General features: G+C 47.2%; 2 pseudogenes; both read left to right on the top strand.

The window, feature by feature from the left end:
* The first annotated feature begins 16,528 nt into the window (after nucleotides 1-16,528).
* On the top strand, nucleotides 16,529-16,645 carry LOC147039902 (5S ribosomal RNA; annotated as a pseudogene).
* A 1,851-nt stretch (nucleotides 16,646-18,496) lies between these two features.
* Nucleotides 18,497-18,615, top strand: LOC147039901 (5S ribosomal RNA; annotated as a pseudogene).
* The last annotated feature ends 1,399 nt before the right edge of the window (nucleotides 18,616-20,014 follow it).

Below are 20,014 nucleotides of genomic sequence, written 5' to 3'. Positions count from 1 at the left end.
GAAGGTTTGCCGCACGTGTCACTGGCTGTGTCGCCAGGCCATGAGCCCCGCCAATTGGGGCCCATGGTGAAACGATTAACACAACGACATGACTGGATGATGACTGAGAATCCAGATGTGTGGCATTCGGCCGCAACCAAAAGTTACAGGATAATGGCAAAAATGGTAGATGAGTCAGACCTTGAATTGGTCTTTCTGGACCGCCATCATGGGCGGGAACAGACGGACCATGAGTCTGCACAGGCGATGCTGGATCAAATGCCACAGACCTTTTGGTCGCAGGGTCCATTTGATGTTGGTTTTTGTCATACGGTTCAGCCGATCCAATTGGAAGTTGATTGCTCCAGTCTGGTCCGCCGTCCTCAATATCAATGGCCGAAGGAAGCAGACAAAGGTATGGAGGACACAGTGGCAGGATTGTGGGATCCGGGGGTGTTGGAAACGTCGGCGTCCTCTTGGAACACACCTCTGAGGCCGGTCCGGAAGGCTGATGGGGTGACATGGAGGATGGCCCATGACTTGCGGCCGGTGAATGACATAACTATAACTCCAGTTTTGCCGGTCCCTGACCCCCATCGCATCCTGTCCTCCCTGGATCCTCAGAAACAGTGGTATACGGTAATTGATTTGGCGAATGCATATTTCTGTTTACCACTGGCTGAGTCAATACGACACGTGTTAGCATTTTCTTACAAAGGGGTGAAATTGCAGTACAAACGACTCCCACAAGGCTTCAAGAATTCGCCGGGAATCTTTAATCAGGTATTGAAGGACTTGTTATTATCATGTGAACTACCCCAAGGCTCAGTGCTCCTGCAGTATGTGGACGATCTCCTCATTGCAGCCGAAACATCCAACCAGTGTGTGGAAGCCACACGAGCAGTGCTGTTGAAGCTTGCTGACCTAGGCTTCAAAGTGTCAAGGAAAAAGTTACAGTGTTGTCGTAAGTCTGTGGTTTTTCTGGGGCGTGTCATCACACCAGCCGGTTTGGCTATGTCCCCGGATCACCGCAGCTCCATCTTGCGACACCCACGTCCAGAGACAGTGCAAGACATGCTGTCTTTCTTGGGATTGTGTGGCTACAGCCGAGCCTACATCCCATGTTTTGTGGATAAAACACAAAGCTTGCGGGCCCTGGTCAAACAACAAGGGGTCCGAAATTTGAAGGCCACATTGCAGTGGACCCCTGAGGATGATGCATTGTTTGTGCAACTAATTCAGGAATTGGCATCAGCAGCAGCTTTGGCTACCCCAGATTACACTAAGGTGTTTCAGTTAGATGTGGCCATTAATGAGAAGACAGTGAATGCGGCATTGTACCAAAGACATGGGACAAACAGGGCAGTTCTATTGTATTGTAGTGTGCCATTAGACGGAATTGAACAGAAACAAGCAGACTGCGTTAGATACGCCGCGGGCCTGGCAAAGGTCCTACAGAAAACGGCACATGTGGTCATGGGGTATGCCGTCCAGGTGTTAACAGACCATGCGGTGTCAGCTTTTGTCGCATCGGCGGCATTTACGTTGACACCCTTAAGACAAACACGGATGATGAGGACATTGACGGCACCAAACGTTACGTATGTGCATGATGGTGTGAACATGGCGAATCACCTCCTGGAAGGGGCACATGAGTGTGCTCTGAAAGTACAGAAAGATCAAAAGGTCCGTGAGGACTTGTATGCAGAACCATTGGAAGGTGGACGGGTTATGTTCACGGATGGGTGTTGCTGGCGTGCCAAGGATGGGACCCTCCATGCGGCAGCGTCAGTGGTGGAGAGGAAAGGTTCTTCCTTCCTCCCGGTGACAGCTCAGAAGTTGACAACAAAACCCTCCGCCCAGGCGGCTGAGGTGTTGGCTTTGGTGTTGGCTTTGGAACAGTGTCCAGGACAGCAATTAACTGTATATACTGATTCAGCATATGCAGCGTCGGCTGCCCTGATTGACCTAAAGGGGTGGCTGCACAATGGCTGGCTAACAGCGAAAGGCAAAGAAATTGCTCATAGAACTTTGATGGAGCGATTGTATGAAGCAATTAAGGGTCCCCACAAATTGGCAATTGTAAAGGTCCCGGGACATTCAAAGGCCAACACCATGATGGCAAAGGGTAATGAGAGGGCGGATGCTCTCGCGAAAGAAGTGGCTGGGTACACCCCTCAGGGCGAGATGATGTTAGCAACCACGGCTGTGGTCGGGGATGGGGAACCCCCGGATCTTCCAGTGGCACCCGAGGTTACATTGGAGGACATTAAGGACGCACAAGGTAAGTCGTCACCGGAACAAAAATCGATGTGGATCGCATCAAAGGCGGTCAGGCGATCGGATGGTCTTTGGGTGGGACCTAGAGGCCAGCCGGTCCTCCCTGAAGGACAACTCATGACCTCGGTGTTGACTGAGGCCCATACAGTGGCACATGTGGGGCCTCAGGCAATGTTTCCAAAACTTCGTCAGTGGTGGCATCCAAGGTTGCAGGAGGTGGTCTGGCAGTTTGTGGCGGCTTGTGTATTATGTCAAACATTTAATGCACGACCGACATTGAAACCCAAGCCAGGAGCATTCTCCCCTGTGGCCTGGCCTGGAGCAGAAATTGTAATTGACTTCACGGACATGCTTGACAGGGTCAACGGGAAGCGGTTCCTTCTGGTCATTGTGGATTCTTATTCACGCTGGCCGGAGGCGTATCCGTGTGCAAGGGAAGACACCACGTCAGTCATTAAAGCTTTGGTGAATCATTATATTCCAACACATGGTTTTCCTGCTTTAATCAGATCAGATAATGGGACACATTTTAACAACAAAGCAATGGCTAAAGTGGAGGCGCTGTTGGGGCTGAAGCATCGCTTTGGGTGTGTGTACCACCCCCAGAGCCAAGGCAAAGTTGAAAGGTTTAACAGGACTTTGAAAGACAAATTGGCTAAGATCATGGCTCAAACAAAAATGACGTGGTTGCAAGCATTGCCCCTAGCCCTGTTGGTCGTCCGCCAAACTGTTCACAAAATAACAGGTTTTGCGCCATTCGAACTGTTGACTGGTCGCCTAATGCCAGGGCCTGCCTCCACCTTGGTCCCGCCAGCTGACGTACCGACACCTGATTTATCACACGCTGCATACTGGAAGTATCTTCATTCACTTGTATCCAGTGTGTCTACGCAGGTCGCAGACAAAGCGGTTGCAGATTTGTCATCAGCATCACCGGAGTCGGACATCACTCCGTATGTCTACCTCCGGGTGCTTTCCCGGAAGTGGACTGGACCTCGCTGGAAAGGACCGTTTAGGGTTCTGGCTAGAACTTCACACGCCGTCCAATTGGAAACTAAAGGACAAAAGTGGTACCATTACTCACAGTTGCGCCAGGCCCCAGACTTTGTGCCTGCCTATGGTGAGCATAAAGGTTGACCGCCCGGACGGGCAGGTCAAGAGAGGGAACGTGACGATGGCGAGAATTGGATCAAAGTCGGACTTGAAAGTGTCTGAACCAAGACGACGACGATGCAAATGTTTAACTTTATTGACTATTTTGCTTGCTGGCTTGTGCTTTGTGTGGACTATGTTGGCGTTTGAACATATGGTGCGGGATGGCAGAAGTGATGGAGCGAAAGGAGAACGAGTGAGGGTGTATCATTCCTGTAATGGAACGGTATGGTATGAAGCAGAGCAAGATGGTGGTAAGACGCTGACACAGACACAACAACTACTGCTAAATCTGAAGTATAAACAACCGATACAGGTGAACGCTTGGGTGACAAATTTCAACTGGACTCAACAATGGCTTGATTTGTTAGATAAATTGGACAATTATCAACCATGGTACCAGGACTGGCCCTTGGTACGCCCACAGGAACCAAGAAGGAGAAGAGAGGTGAAGTCAGAAAATGAGTGGGAGAAAAAAGGCTACCAGCCTTGGATAATAGGCTGGGCATACAATAATTCGGTGAGAGTAACAGTGGCCCCGAAAACAACTACCCAAGTAAATATACCAATAAAGGCACTGAGAGGGTTTCGGGAAGCGTGGTATACATCAGTGATGGCAGACATGTCGGTAGTAACTGGAGACATGTTCCCTGGTTATTGGTGGTATATGACAGGGCATGTGACAATGTGGGGATGGGATTCCTTGGTTACCACACAGGCGGGTGATTATTGGACACCGTCAAAGAATAATATTGCTAAGTATTTCCATAATAAGATTCTCCTAAGAAAAGAAGGGGAGATATTGAAATTGACAATTGCAACGGGTGATAAGTCAATTGCGCCACCACACCAAGAAGTGTTAGTGTTAAATACATCATGTTGGGGGTTTAAGTTGTGGGCATATTCGTCTGGAAAAGATCCATATTTTCCAATTATCATTTGTGAGAATGGGACTATGACAAAAGGGGAAGCACCAGTGTTAAATAATTATACCCGTCAAACGGGTACCACGGCCAAAACAATGACGACGGTGGATGACTGGTTTATGATTCACACAGGTATTTCTATGGTCACTAATAATTGGCTCCTGATGGCTGAACAGGCCGCTAACAATACTAACGAAAATTGTTTGGTATGTTTAGGTGCGAGACCAGTTTTGAAAATCATGGCAGCAACTGCTGTATCCAAAACTTGTCTCTTTGGTTTCCTGTATAACAAGACTCTCCAAGGAGAGTGCAGCAAATTGGACTTGGCCTTTCCACTGACAGATATGGAAAAGAAAAAGCCCATTTTTGAAGCCCATGTTGCACAACAAAATTTCACCTGCCTAAAGTTAAATGGGACTGGCCCTGGGATTGGAAATATCCAGGAGTCATGGTGTAATGAAAATGTGTCTTTGCCAGCAGGAATCCCTCTCGCTCGTGCTGATGTTTGGCTGTGGTGTGGAGCAAAAGTGTTGTACGATAGGCTTCCCTCCAATGCCTCAGGTAAGTGCGCCCTAGTAACGCTGATCATGCCAATTAGTGTGACAGCATTAGACGTGTCCAGAATAAATTGGGAAGGCATTGGACGGTGGGGAAGAATCCCCTTCCTTGTGAGGAGGAAAAAGGACATGCAAGAATGGTTGAATGCAGGAGACCCCACGTACATAGATGCAATTGGAGTTCCGAGAGGGGTCCCTGATGAATACAAATTGGTGAATCAAGTGGCGGCAGGATGGGAGAGTATTTTCCTGCTCATTACAGTAAACAAAATGTGGACCGGATTAATTATGTCCACTACAATGTCCAACGATTGGCGAACTTCACCACCTCGGCACTCCGAACAGTGCATGAGCAATTAGCAGCCACGTCTCTTATGGCATTCCAAAATAGAATAGGTTTAGATATGGTGCTAGCGGAAAGAGGAGGAGTCTGTGGTATTTTTGGGGATCAGTGCTGTACTCTGATTCCCAACAATACGTCTCCTGACGGTCGGCTTACTAAGGCATTGGAGGGTCTGCGCACGCTAAGTAACAAAATGAAGGAGCACTCAGGTGTGGACACCAGTTGGTACTCTGACTGGTTAAACGTCTTTGGCAAATATAAAAGCTTGATTGCATCAGTACTGATTTCTATCGCTGTGTTTGCCGCTATTATGGTGTTATGCGGATGTTGCTGTATTCCATGTATCAGATCATTAACTGTTAAGACAATTGAACGCACGTTGGGGCCACTCCCTCCGGGTGGCCAGTACATGATGATCCCTCAGAAGGACCCCCAGGAGGCGGAGACAGCTGTGGCCCTCCGGGATGTGAGTATGTGAAGGTGGCCTCAGGGACCTGGGGCCATGGGAGGGTATGAAATTTTCTCCTGATTGTCTACTAGAATTAAATTGTTTACTGATTTTTAGCTTACGGCTAGTGATTTTTAGCTTGTGTTTAACAAGAAAACAAGGTATTCGAGTGATGACCTCAGTAGTCTGAGGTCATGAGAGGGAATGAAGGAACATAAGGGTTTGATCTTAAAGTAGTTAATTAGACATCTTGTGCATGAGAGTATGAAACTGTAAAGTGCTGAGTGTGTGACGGTGGGAACAAAACAAGATATGTGGTTGGTGCAAGGACGTCTGCGTTCCAGAACAAAAGATAACCCAGGAGCAGCAAAGAGGACAAGACCCACAGGGCCAGCTGGTAGATAACAACTGGTGACCCTGGAAGGAAAACTACAACCAGGAGGAGCGAGCAAGTTATTCGGCAGGAGAAGAAAGACCAATGAGAGCAAGCTAAAGTTAACTGCAGTTTACACATAGCCAATAGAATAATGACAGAATGCCTTTGTTGATGTTCTATTTGCATATTGTGTAGTATAACTAATGGCTGGGCAACTCGGATGTAGAGTACGTCTGCTGGTGGCAACAGAGGCGTACAGAGGTGTATTGAGAGGGACCCGAGACCCAGGTGATGTATTAGATTTGTGTGTTAGAAATAAATCCACTCGTGTGTGAAAATGCCGGCTTCCTGATACCTTTCTATTGCAGAACGAGCGCGCATATTGTTGGATGAGTGGCAGTTGGGTAAGGTCACAAATTGGAGTCAGATTAGTAACTCGAGTTCAGGTTAAATTAGAAATATATTCCAACAGTGTCCATATTATTTTTTCTGTCATTGCCATGGGGACTCCATGCACAATATTCAGCAGTGGTTGCGTCTTTTCTGCATAATGTGGGATCCATGCTCTGCAGTAATTGCAGAGCCCCAAAAATGACATCATTTTTTTTTTTTTATTCAGGTTTTGGTGCATCTGCAATGATTTGTTTTCAGTTTTTTTGTATCTGTCTTCCAGCAGCTGACAACGTGTGACCTAAATAGTTCACTTCCTGTTTGATCCATTGTAGTTTATTTTTGCTTACTTTATTCCCTGCTTTACAGAGATAGTGTAACAAAGCTAAGGAGTCTTCCTTGCAAGCAGCTTCAGTTTCAGAGGCTATCAAGAGATCATCTACATAAACTAGAAGTTGGCTTTTGTTTGAAATTTGAAAATCAGCCAAACATGCCATGATAGCTTGAGTGAAAATAGTTGGACTATCAGCAAATCCCTGCGGCAATCTGGTGTACGTATAACTTAGTCCTTTAAAGGTAAACGCAAACCAAAACTGTGAGTCTGGGTGGATTGGCACTGAGAAAAATGCATTGCTAAGATCAATCACCGTGAAAAACTTCTGGTATGGTTTCAAAGTGTTCAGAAGTGTGTGCGGGTCAGGCACATTAGGTGCTCGTTTGTATTGCCTCATTTACTGCTCGTAAATCTTGTATCATTCGCCAATCAATCTTGTTGGCCTTTTGGACTGGAAAAATAGGAGTGTTGCAAGGAATATCTGAGCACTTCCTAATAATCCCTCCTGACAAAAGATCATTTACGACAGGGGCTATCCCATTTATTGCCTCCTGGTTTAAAGGAGATTCTCTGATCCCGGTTAGATTTGGATGTTAAGTCCTGTAGCAAATGGTTCCTTTGATCAGTCAAACAAATGTTGATGAGCCAGGGAAGCGCATAAGCGCGTGCCCTTCTAAACACCCACACCACTTCCTCATAACTTCGTTAGTAATTAGCAACAACTATTTCTTTGGGTTTTTTGTTTTTGTTTTCTTAGCATTTAACTTGCACAAAATCACTCTTTTGTCCAAGCTGCTCTACCAATTTCCCATAGTAGTCTCCAACAACTTCAACCATTCAACCAATACTTTCCTTTCATTCAGGAAATCATTCGTCCCTGCTCATTTGCATCTCACACACAGTCACCAAAGAGGAGTCTTTTCAACACATTGGTCCCAAGCTATCCAAGTCCTCCACACAACATTCATATACCATTCTCAGCACAATCCCTATCCTAATGTTTCCGATAGAACAATTCACCAGTCCAAAAAAAAAAAAAACTCAACACATAAAAAAAAAACACAGCTTGCGAATTAAACCAGTTTTCTGTCTACAAACAGATTTCTTTCTTTTCTTCTCTTATTTATTTATTTATTTATTTATTTTATTCTTCAAAATTGTTTCTGTTTTGCGGTGCAAATTGGATAGACCACAGTCTAACAAATTTCTTTTGTACACAGGTTTAGCCAATTTTATCAGTTTAACAAATATGCACACACGTGCACAGCTCTCGGTGCGAGGGGAGGGGACCTGGCAACAATGATTCGTCACAAGCTGGCCATTTCTTGCGGTCGATCATGAAGCTGGTCCCACCCACGCACGCGAGGACAGCACATTCTAATTTTTCTATTTATCTTTTAGAAACAAGTTGTATTACTTTACCACTTGATTTGCAAATTTTAACTTCAGTGTGCACACATAATTTGACCCCTTGTCATTTGCCGGGCATACAATCAGCATTGTCATAATTTCATTGTATGTACAGGGGTTCTAATAACCTAAAAAAAATGTTTTAAACCAAAAGTAGGAGCATGAGCGGTCAAAGGGGAGGAAGCCCGTTATGCTGAAAATTTGGCTTTTCCTCTGCCCCTCCCTCCACCCTTTGATTGGTCTCGTTTTGCATAACGACACACTCTTGCAAAGTGTCCTCGTCTCCCACAGTTCCAACAGTTGTCAGAATCTGGTGGGGGTTTTGAACCATATGGCGGCCTGCGACCTTGTTGGCCTTGACCTCTTCCTCTGCCCCATTGGGAACTTTGGAAGAAAACTGTTGCATCTTCATCTACATGATTATCATCATCATCTAGATGAAATACATCAGAACCTTTGCCTTTCTTGAACACTTTGTCAGCGTCTCTGGCCCACTACATGGTTGTTGTAACACAAGCAGTGTGTGCTTCCACCAAGTGTTTCCACACCCTGTTGTCTAATTCAGGTGGGGAACCATTGAGGAGCTCATATTTTAGCTGTTGCTGATAAGCAAGTTTAATGGAGCAGTGTCTAACTCCACCACCAGTTCTGCCTCTGACTTCAGCTCCACGTCTGACTTCAGCACCACCTCCAGCTCTGCCTCTGACTTCAGCTCCGCATTTGACTCCAGCTCCTCACCACGTCTGCCTCTAACTCCAGCTCCTCCTCCAACTCCAGCTTCACACCATCTCTGCCTCCGATCCCGGCCTCACACCAGAGCTGCCTCTGACTTCAGCTGAAGGCAGTTCCGTTTCGCCTCCAACTCCAGCTCCACACCAGCTCCGTCTCCAACGCCTTTTCCATGATGACATATTTTTTTTGGTCCCACCGGGATTTGAACTCGGGCCGCTGGGGTGAGAGTCCAGAGCACTATCCACTATACCATGAAGACTTCACTAGTGTTGCAGGGAAGGAATGTACACTATATGTTTTAATGGAGCAGTCTCTGACTCCACCACCAGCTCTGCCTCTGACTTCAGCTCCACTTCTGACTTCAGCACCGCCTCCAGCTCTGCCTCTGACTTCAGCTCCGCCTCCAGCTCTGCCTCTGACTCCAGCTCTACACCATGTCTGCCTCTGACTTCAGCCCCACTTCCGCCTCCAGCTCCGCCTCCAGCTCCACACCAATCTCTGACTTCAGCTCCACCTCCGACCCTGACTTCAGCTCCGCCTCTGACTCCAGCTTCACATCAGCTCTTCCTCTGACTTCAGCTCCACCTCCGACTCCAGCTCCACACCAGTTTTGCATCTGACTTCAACTTCAGCTCCGCCTCTGACTACAGCTCCTCCTCCGACTCCAGCTCCACACCAGTTCCACCTCTGACTCCAGCTCCACATCAGCTCTGCCTGCAACTCCAGCTCCACACCAGCTTTGCATCTGACTCCAATTTCAGCTCTGCCTCTGACTTCAGCTCCGCCTCCAGCTCTGCCTCTGACTTCAGCCCCACTTCCGCCTTCAACTTTGCCTCCAGCTCCACACCTGCTCTGCCCCCTGCCTTCAGCTCCGCCTACAGCTCCACACCAGTCTCTGACTACAGATCCACCTCTGACTCCAGCTCCACACCAGTTCTGCCTCCAACTCCAGCCCCACACCAGCTTTGCATCTGACTCCAACTTCAGCTCCGCCTCTGACTTCAGCTCCACACCAGTTCTACATCTGACTCCAGCTCTACACCATCTCTGCCTCTGACTTCAGCCCCACTTCCGCCTCCAGCTCCACACCAGTTTCTGACTTCGGCTCTACCTCCGACCCTGACTTCAGTTCCGCCTCTGACTCCAGCTCCACACCAGTTCTGCATCTGACTTCAACTTCACCTCTGACTACAGCTCCTCCAACTCCAGCTCCAAACCATCTCTGTCACTGACTTCAGCTCCGCCTTCGATTCCGGCGCCATACCAAATCTGCCTCTGACTTCAGCTCCGCCTTCGATTCCGGCGCCATACCAAATCTGCCTCTGACTTCAGCTCCGCCTCTGACTTCAGCTCCGCCTCCAGCTGCAGCGCCACCTCTGACTTCCGTTCCGCCTCCGACTCCAGCTCCACACCAGCTCCGCCGCCAACGCCTGTTCCATGATGACATATTTTTTTTGGTCCCACCGGGATTTGAACTCGGGTCGCTGGGGTGAGAGTCCAGAGCACTATCCACTATACCATGAAGATTTCACTAGTGTTGCAGGGAAGGAATGTACACTATATGGTTTAATGGAACAGCCTCTGACTCCACTTCCACACCAGCTCTGCCTCTGACTTCAGCGCCGATACCGACTCCAGCTCCACACCAGTTCTGCCACTGACTTCAGCTCCATCTCTGACTCCAGCTGCTCACCAGCACTGCCCCTGACTTCAGCTCCACCTCAAACTCCAGCTCCACACCAGCTTTGCATCTGACTATAATTTCAGCTCCGTCTTTGACTTCAGGTTCACATCAATTTCGCTACCGACTTCAATTCCGATACCAGTGTCACACCAGCTCTGCCTCTGACTTCAGCTCCACCTCTGACTTCAGCGCCGGTACCAGCTTCATACCATTTCTGCCTCTGACTTCAGCTCCACACCTGCTCCACCTTTGACCACAGCACCGCGGTTAGTTCTGCCTCTGACTACGGTTCTACCTCCACACCAGTGTCTGACTTCTGCACCACCTCCGACTCCAGTTCCACACCAGATTTGCATCTGACTCCAAGTTCTCCTCCAACTCCTGCTCCACATTATCTTTGCTTCTGATACCAGCTTCACACCAGATCTGCCTCTGACTTCAGCTCCGCCTCCAGCTCCGCCTCTGAGTTCCGTTCCGCCCCCAACTCCAGCTCCACACTAGACTTCACTAGTGTTGCATCATTGAATGGGATGCCATTATGCACCCTAAATTATTTTTTAAATGTTAATGGAATGGACTTCTCATCACCTTCAAGAGCTAGAGATTTACCGTTTTTATTTCCCATCTTAACTTGGTATTTTTAGATTTTTCCAATTTTTTTTTTTCAATTTTTTGTTTTTCTTTTTTGAGGATCCTCAATGCAGGATTAAATTTACCCTTCAACAAAATTACTAGCCTGTGTATTACCGTTGGTTTTTGCTAGTACTGTTTTTTTTTCAATTTATCCTACCATTCACACTCTCAACCACACAACTTTCATGCAAACAGCTCGGAAAAACAGACCAAAAAAAGAATCTACGCCCTTCTTCAATTAAGAAAAAGAAGCTCTGTCTTTTTTTTAACCTGTTCCTTCCACTGGGACTCCAACCCAAGCTGTTGTATGGCTCGGAAAAACGTACAAAGAAAAATCTACACCCTTCTTTGAATCACAAAAAAGAAGCTCTGTGTTCCTTAGCACGTTCCTTCCACTGGGACTCCAACCCAAGCCAGATCCTGCAGCTTGGAAGAACAGACAAAGAAGAATCTACGCACCTCTTCAATGAATGAAAAGGAAGCTCTGTTTTCCTTAGTCTGTTCCTTCCACTGGGACTTAAACCCAAGCCAGATCCTGCAGCTTGGAAGAACAGACAAAGAAGAATCTACGCACCTCTTCAATGAATGAAAAGGAAGCTCTGTTTTCCTTAGTCTGTTCCTTCCACTGGGACTTAAACCCAAGCTATATTCCGTGCACCTTCCACTCTTACGCGTTTCACAACAGCACAATCACACAATTTTAGGGCTTTAACTTACTTGTCCCCTGGTTCGTTGCACTGCCGGATCCCGTCAATCCACTGTAGTCCGACGAAGGCAGACCTAAGATGCTGGCCCAGCGAAGAATTTTCTTGCCAGGTCTTTTCTTTACCAGATCCTCCTAATGGACGCTGGCTTGTCGACAATGCAGCACGTCGTCCTCCGTCGATCAGCAGTGGGTATGTTGGATCCGGGTCACGGCACCAAAATGTTAGAGATGTTCCGACTCTAACTTATTTTGCAAGAACCACGCGAGAGACAATATGCCCTTTGAACACTTGCAAGTGGAGAATTTGTTCGTTACTGTAGATACAGCAATGTCCGAACAAAGTCTGCCGTTGAAGTCATGCAAGAGAGTATTTATTGAGAGAAGAAGGGTGGGGGTGAGAGTCAGCCAAGGTGGGGGTGACATTTGACATGTGTGGTGGTCACCTCAGCAAATGATTAACCACTTGGGAGGGTCCCAGTTTATCGCTCCACGAGGCCGTGGACATAAATCCTAGTGGAGCAAAACAAGGACGCCTCCACACCATCTGGAAAGCTTCAACAACTGAATGGTTAAACTTTTCAGAGTCACGGGAAGGTAAAAGGTTCAAACAAAGTTCATCATTCTAGTCTACATCCCAACATAATCATACGATCAAGATAGTTTATAAACCCTAACACTCTGCATCAATATTGTCTATAGGTGGGTGAAATTTGAATCTGGGACGTTTTCTGCTGGATGGTCCCATCAATTGTCATCAATGTCCACACAAAATCATAAAAATAGCACTACTAAAATTAATTCTGAAAAATCCAAAAAACAGGAGTCTAGGTGTTCCCCGTCCAGATTACTGGACCGCGGGACACCAACATCATCTCCAGCAATCCTGTCTGCCATGGGTTGTTTAATTTGGAATGCATTCTGAGACTCAAACCAGTACAAATTAGGAACGTGAGTTTTCCGCCAATCGGTCTGTTGCAACAACTGCTTGACCATTGAGCCCAATTGTCTGGCCTCGTGTCCTGGGGCAATAGCCGGCGAAATGTGTGGCACCCCTTTCTCTGTCATTTTGAACCATTGCATTTGTTCATATGTCAGTTCAGTTGCCGCTGCAACTCCCTATTTACGCACTCCTCTCATCTCACACACACACACACACACACACACACACACACACACACACACACACACACACACACACACACACACACACACACACACACACACACACACACACACACACATTCCCCCCAATTTTATTCATTTAGGATATTTTAGCGGTCTAATCTCTCACAGGAGGAACTGCTACCACCGGATGTTTTGGGGAGGCCTCACTTCTCCCAGGATCTCAAAAAACCTGGCTATTTGAATACGCTCGTCAACGTACCCTTGTCCACCACGACGAAGCTAGGTCCCGGACCTATCCGTAATACGCATAAGTCCCTGACTTTACCGTACACGTCACACACATAAGTTCCAAACTTATTCACCGTATGTATCTTAACTTCTTGCACACTTTATTTGATCTGAACAACAGTCTCCTCTTAAATTTCCTCTTTCAATTTGCAGAATTTAGACTTATAGTAACAGGTATTCTGCTAACCTTATCAGTGATGAGCGCTCAGGGTTGAGGAGACGTTGTACCAGCTCAACGTTGTGCACTTAACCCAAACGGTTCGCCGACCGAGAGACAGCGTCCCAGACGCTGTCCGGTGTCCTGGATTCAGACCACGAGTTGCCAATTACCCTTCTCTTGACATTATGTCGGGGTCACCAAGAAATTGTTAGGATACGGATTTTTAGCTATTGATCTGACTTCAAATTGCAATCAACACTTAACACAAGTTTGGATGTCCCAATCCACACACTGGCGCACCTAACAATTTTGCGAGTTCATTCTGTCAAAGAGAAGACCAGTAGATCAATCAGACCAAATTTACCAATTGTTTATTCCTAACAAAGCACACTAATACAGGCCTGGGTCCAGGGTCCCTCACACTAAAACTCGTGCGTTTTTGTGACCACCAAAAGACGACACATTAACTTCAATCGTTCAAGCAATCTTTTACAACACCCATCACGTATGGCATTCGGAAACTTCAGCCCTAGTTTTAACTCCGACATTGAAACTATAACCCGAGTTTGAAACGTAAATTGTGTGGTGTCATCCATACCGTTGTAGTTCACGTTTCTTACCGCTAGAGGGGAGACTAGGTACAGTAAATAAAGAGCCTTTTACTTTGATACAGCAAAAAGCAGGTCGCAACGGCAAATTCGTGCTACCACACAAAAAGCTGTCAATAACGTTTCATGATAGCCATGTTTCCGTGAAACACCAAAAGTCTTGGAAGAAAGCCTTTTTCGGATCTGGTTGTGACATGGATAGGAGACGTTCAGGGAATACCAGGTGCTAAAAGCCTTTTTTTTCCCCACGTCAATTGTGAAAGGAAACTTTTACAACAGCCATCAAGTTGCTTGGCACGGGTTTTCAGGGGCAATTGTGTCTATAAAATGCGAAACTCTGGAGACTCTGATGGCTTACGTCCATACTACCCTGAGAACACGCGATCTCGGAAGCTTAGCAAGGTCAGGCCTGGTTAGTACTTGGATGAGAGACCGCCTGGGAATACCAGGTGCTGTAAGCTTTTATTTTATTGTATTTTTTTCAATTCAATCGTTCAAGCAATCTTTTACAACACCCATCACGTATGGCATTCGGAAACTTCAGCCCTAGTTTTAACTCTGACATTGAAACTATAACCCGAGTTTGAAACGTAAATTGTGTGGTGTCATCCATAGCGTTGCAGTTCACGTTTCTTACCGCTAGAGGGGAGACTATGTACAGCAGTGGTTCCCAAAGTGGGCGGTACCGGTGGGAAGATCTGGGGGGGCGGTGAGGAAGAAGGGGGCGGTAGGGGGGCGGCAGTCTGAAGTCGAAGTCAGAAGTTCGAGTGGTAGATTTGAGGACATTTTATTGCTTGAAACTGCTGTGAACTCAAAGCAGCAGTCAAATGTCTTGAAAAGGGGAAAAACACTTCCAATGTAGTGTTTTTCCCCTTTTCAAGACATTTACTTTGATACGGCAAAATGCAGGTCGCAACGGCAAATCCGTGCTACCACACAAAAAGCTGTCAATAACGTTTCATGATACCCATGTTTCCGTGAAACACCAAAAGTCTTGGAAGAAAGCCTTTTTCTTACCTGGTTGTTACATGGATGGGAGACGTTCAGGGAATACCAGTGCTGAAAGCCTTTTTTTTCCCACGTCAATTGTGAAAGTAAACTTTTACAACAGGCATCAAGTACCATCGTTGCTTGGCACGGGTTTTCAGGGCCGATTGTGTCTATAAAATGTAAAACTCTGGAGCCTCTGATGGCTTGCGGCCATACTACCCTGAGAACGCCTGATCTCGTCCGATTTCGGAAACTTAGCAAGGTCGGGCCCGGTTAGTACTTGCATGTACTACCACTAGAGGCGAGACTATGTACAGTAAATAAAGAGCCTGGCTCCCTGTGAACTCAAAGCAGCAGTCTTTATTTGTAAAATAACCCAACATTACATACACATTGCCCTTCCATGTAGTGTTTTTACCCTTTTCATGACATTTACTTTGATACAGCAAAATGCAGGTCGCAACGGCAAATTCGTGCTATCACACAAAAAGCTGTCAATAACGTTTCATGATAGCCATGTTCCCGTGAAACACCAAAAGTCTTGGAAGAAAGCCTTTTTCGGACCTGGTTGTTACATGGATGGGAGATGTTCAGGGAATACCAGTGCTGAAAGCCTTTTTTTTCCCACGTCAATTGTGAAAGGAAACTTTTACAACAGCCATCAAGTTGCTTGGCACGGGTTTTCAGGGGCATTTGTTTCTATAAAATGCAAAACTTTGGAAACTTTGTCGGATTACGGCCATACTACCCTGAAAACGCCTGATCTCGGAAACTTAGCACGGTCGGGCCTGGTTAGTACTCGGATGACAGACCGCCTGGGAATACCAGGTGCTGTAAGCTAATATTTATTTATTTATGTATTTATTTTTTCAATTCAATCGTTCAAGCAATCTTTTGCAACACCCATCACGTATGGCATTCGGAAACTTCAGCCCTAGTTTTAACTCCGACATTGAAACTATAACCCGAGTTTGAAACGTAAATTGTGTGGTGTCATCCATAGCGTTGCAGTTCACGTTTCTTACCGCTAGAAGGTAGCGACTAGAGAAACCGACTGAAAATTACTGACCGCGGGGATCTACGACTTCTTCTTAGTGAGTTCCAGCCTGATGTTCAGAAGCTTGTCCCTGCACCAAGCACATCCATCCCATTAATAATAAGTGTGAGACAAAAATGTTACTGGTGGAGTGTTTAGGGGGGGGGGGGCTAGGAACTCACTGGGGAGCCAAGGGGGCGCCAGCCTGCAAAACATGGATGGGAGATGTTCAGGGAATACCAGGTGCTGAAAGCCTTTTTTTTCCCACATCAATTGTGAAAGGAAACTTTTACAACAGCCATCAAGTTGCTAGGCACAGGTTTTCAGGGGCGATTGTTTATATAAAATGCAAAACTTTGGTGACTTCGAAGGCTTACGGCCATACTACCCTGAGATCGCCCGATTGTCCGATCTCGGAAGCTTAGCAAGGTCGGGCCTGGTTAGTACTTGGATGGAAGACCGCCCGGGAATACCAGGTGCTGTAAGCTTTTATTTTATTTTTTTCAATTCAATCGTTCAAGCAATCTTTTACAACACCCATCACGTATGGCATTCGGAAACTTCAGCCCTAGTTTTAACTCCGACATTGAAACTGTAACCCGAGTTTGAAATGTAAATTGTGTGGTGTCATCCATACCGTTGTAGTTCACGATTCGTACCACTAGAGGGGAGACTATGTACAGTAAATAAAGAGCCTGGCTCCCTGTGAACTCAAAGCAGCAGTCAAATGTCTTGAAAAGGGGAAAAACACTTCCAATGTAGTGTTTTTCCCCTTTTCAAGACATTTACTTTGATACGGCAAAATGCAGGTCGCAACGGCAAATCCGTGCTACCACACAAAAAGCTGTCAATAACGTTTCATGATAGCCATGTTTCCGTGAAACACCAAAAGTCTTGGAAGAAAGCCTTTTTCTTACCTGGTTGTTACATGGATGGGAGACGTTCAGGGAATACCAGTGCTGAAAGCCTTTTTTTTCCCACGTCAATTGTGAAAGGAAACTTTTACAACAGGCATCAAGTACCATCGTTGCTTGGCACGGGTTTTCAGGGCCGATTGTGTCTATAAAATGTAAAACTCTGGAGCCTCTGATGGCTTGCGGCCATACTACCCTGAGAACGCCTGATCTCGTCCGATTTCGGAAGCTTAGCAAGGTCGGGCCCGGTTAGTACTTGCATGTACTACCACTAGAGGCGAGACTATGTACAGTAAATAAAGAGCCTGGCTCCCTGTGAACTCAAAGCAGCAGTCTTTATTTGTAAAATAACCCAACATTACATACACATTGCCCTTCCATGTAGTGTTTTTACCCTTTTCATGACATTTACTTTGATACAGCAAAATGCAGGTCGCAACGGCAAATTCGTGCTATCACACAAAAAGCTGTCAATAACGTTTCATGATAGCCATGTTCACGTGAAACACCAAAAGTCTTGGAAGAAAGCCTTTTTCGGACCTGGTTGTTACATGGATGGGAGATGTTCAGGGAATACCAGTGCTGAAAGCCTTTTTTTTCCCACGTCAATTGTGAAAGGAAACATTTACAACAGCCATCAAGTTGCTTGGCACGGGTTTTCAGGGGCATTTGTTTCTATAAAATGCAAAACTTTGGAAACTTTGTCGGATTACGGCCATACTACCCTGAAAACGCCTGATCTCGGAAACTTAGCACGGTCGGGCCTGGTTAGTACTCGGATGACAGACCGCCTGGGAATACCAGGTGCTGTAAGCTAATATTTATTTATTTATGTATTTATTTTTTCAATTCAATCGTTCAAGCAATCTTTTGCAACACCCATCACGTATGGCATTCGGAAACTTCAGCCCTAGTTTTAACTCCGACATTGAAACTATAACCCGAGTTTGAAACGTAAATTGTGTGGTGTCATCCATAGCGTTGCAGTTCACGTTTCTTACCGCTAGAGGGTAGACTATGTACAGTAAATAAACAGCCTGGCTTCCGGTGAACTTAAAGCAGCAGTCAAATGTCTTGAAATGGGAAAAACACTTCCAATATAGTGTTTTTCCCTTTTTCAAGACATTTACTTTGATACGGCAAAATGCAGGTCGCAACGGCAAATTCGTGCTACCACACAAAAAGCTGTCAATAACTTTTCATGATAGCCATGTTTCCATGAAACACCAAAAGTCATGGAAGAAAGCCTTTTTCGGACCTGGTTGTGACATGGATGGGAGACGTTCAGGGAATACCAGGTGCTGAAAGCCTTTTTTTTCCACGTCAATTGTGAAAGGAAACTTTTACAACAGCCATCAAGTTGCTTGGCACGAGTTTTCAGGGGCGATTGTGTCTATAAAATGCAAAACTCTGGATATTCTGACAGCTTACGGCCATACTACCCTGAGAATCCCCGATCTCGTCAGATCTCGGAACCTTAGCAGGGTCGGGCCTGGTTAGTACTTAGATGGGAGTCCGCCTGGGAATACCAGGTGCTGTAAGCTTTTATTTATTTATTTATTTTCACCCTCCTTGAGTCGTCACCTTATCGTGGTGGAGGGATTTGCGTGCCCCTATGATCCTAGGAGCCATGTTGTCTGGGGCTTCATGCCCCTGGTAGGGTAACCATGGCAGAAGGGTCCTAGGTGAGGGGCCAGACAAAGCACGGCTCAGAAGACCCCTTATGATGAAAAAAATATATGGATGTCGTTTTCCCTCGCCCGGACGCGGGTCACCGGGGCACCTCTCTGGAGCCAGGCCTGGAGGTGGGGCTCGAAGGCGAGCGCCTGGTGGCCGGGGCTTCGCTCATGGGGTCCGGTCGGGCATAGCCCGAAAAGAAAACATGGGTTCCCCTTCCAATGGGCTCACCACCTATAGGACGGGCCAAAGGGGTCGGGTGCATAGTGAGCTGGGCGGCGGCCAAAGGCGGGGACCTTGGCGGTCCGATCCCCGGCTGCAGAGGCTGGCTCTAGGGACATGGAATGTCACCTCTCTGGCTGGAAAGGAGCCCAAGCTGGTGTGTGAGGCAGAAAGGTTCCGACTAGACATAGTCGGACTTGCCTCCACACATAGTTTGGGCTCTGGTACAAGCCCTATCGAGAGGGGCTGGACTCTCTTCCACTCTGGAGTTGCCCACGGTGAGATGCGTCGAGCAGCTGTCGGCATACTTATTGCCCCCCGGCTGGGCGCCTGCACATTGGGGTTCACCCCGGTGAGCGAGAGGGTAGCCTCCCTCCGCCTTCGGGTGGGGGGACGGGTCCTGTTGTTTGTGTCTATGCACCGAACGGCAGCTCAAAGTACCCACCCTTCTTAGAGTCCCTGGAGGAAGTGCTGGAGAGCGCTCCTTCTGGGGACTCCATCGTTCTACTGGGTGACTTCAATGCTCACGTGGGCAATGACAGTGAGACCTGGAAGGGCATGATTGGGAGGAACGGCCCCCCCGATCTGAACCAGAGCGGTGTTCTATTATTGGACTTTTGTGCTCGACACGGATTTTCTATAATGAACACCATGTTCAGGCATAAGGGTGTCCATGTGTGCACTTGGCACCAGGACACCCTAGGCCGCAGTTCGTTGATCGACCTTGTAGTCGTGTCATCGGATTTGCGGCCGCATGTTTTGGACACTCGGGTGAAGAGAGGGGCGGAGCTGTCAACTGATCACCACCTGGTGGTGGGTTGGCTCCGATGGCGGGGGAAGATGCCGGTCCGACCTGGCAGACCCAAACGCTCTGTGAGGGTCTGCTGGGAACGTCTGGCAGAATCCCCTGTCAGGAAGAGCTTCAACTCCCACCTCCGGCAGAGCTTTTCCCACGGGGAGGCGGGGGACATTGAGTCCGAGTGGACCTTGTTCCGCGCCTCCATTGTTGAGGCAGCCGACCGGAGCTGTGGCCGTTAAGGTTGT

The sequence above is a fragment of the Syngnathus leptorhynchus genome, chromosome 21 (assembly GCF_054491065.1).
Source record: "Syngnathus leptorhynchus isolate UIUO chromosome 21, UIUO_Slep, whole genome shotgun sequence".
Classification (NCBI taxonomy): Eukaryota; Metazoa; Chordata; class Actinopteri; order Syngnathiformes; family Syngnathidae; genus Syngnathus; species Syngnathus leptorhynchus.
This window is presented reverse-complemented; position numbering and strand designations above follow the sequence as displayed.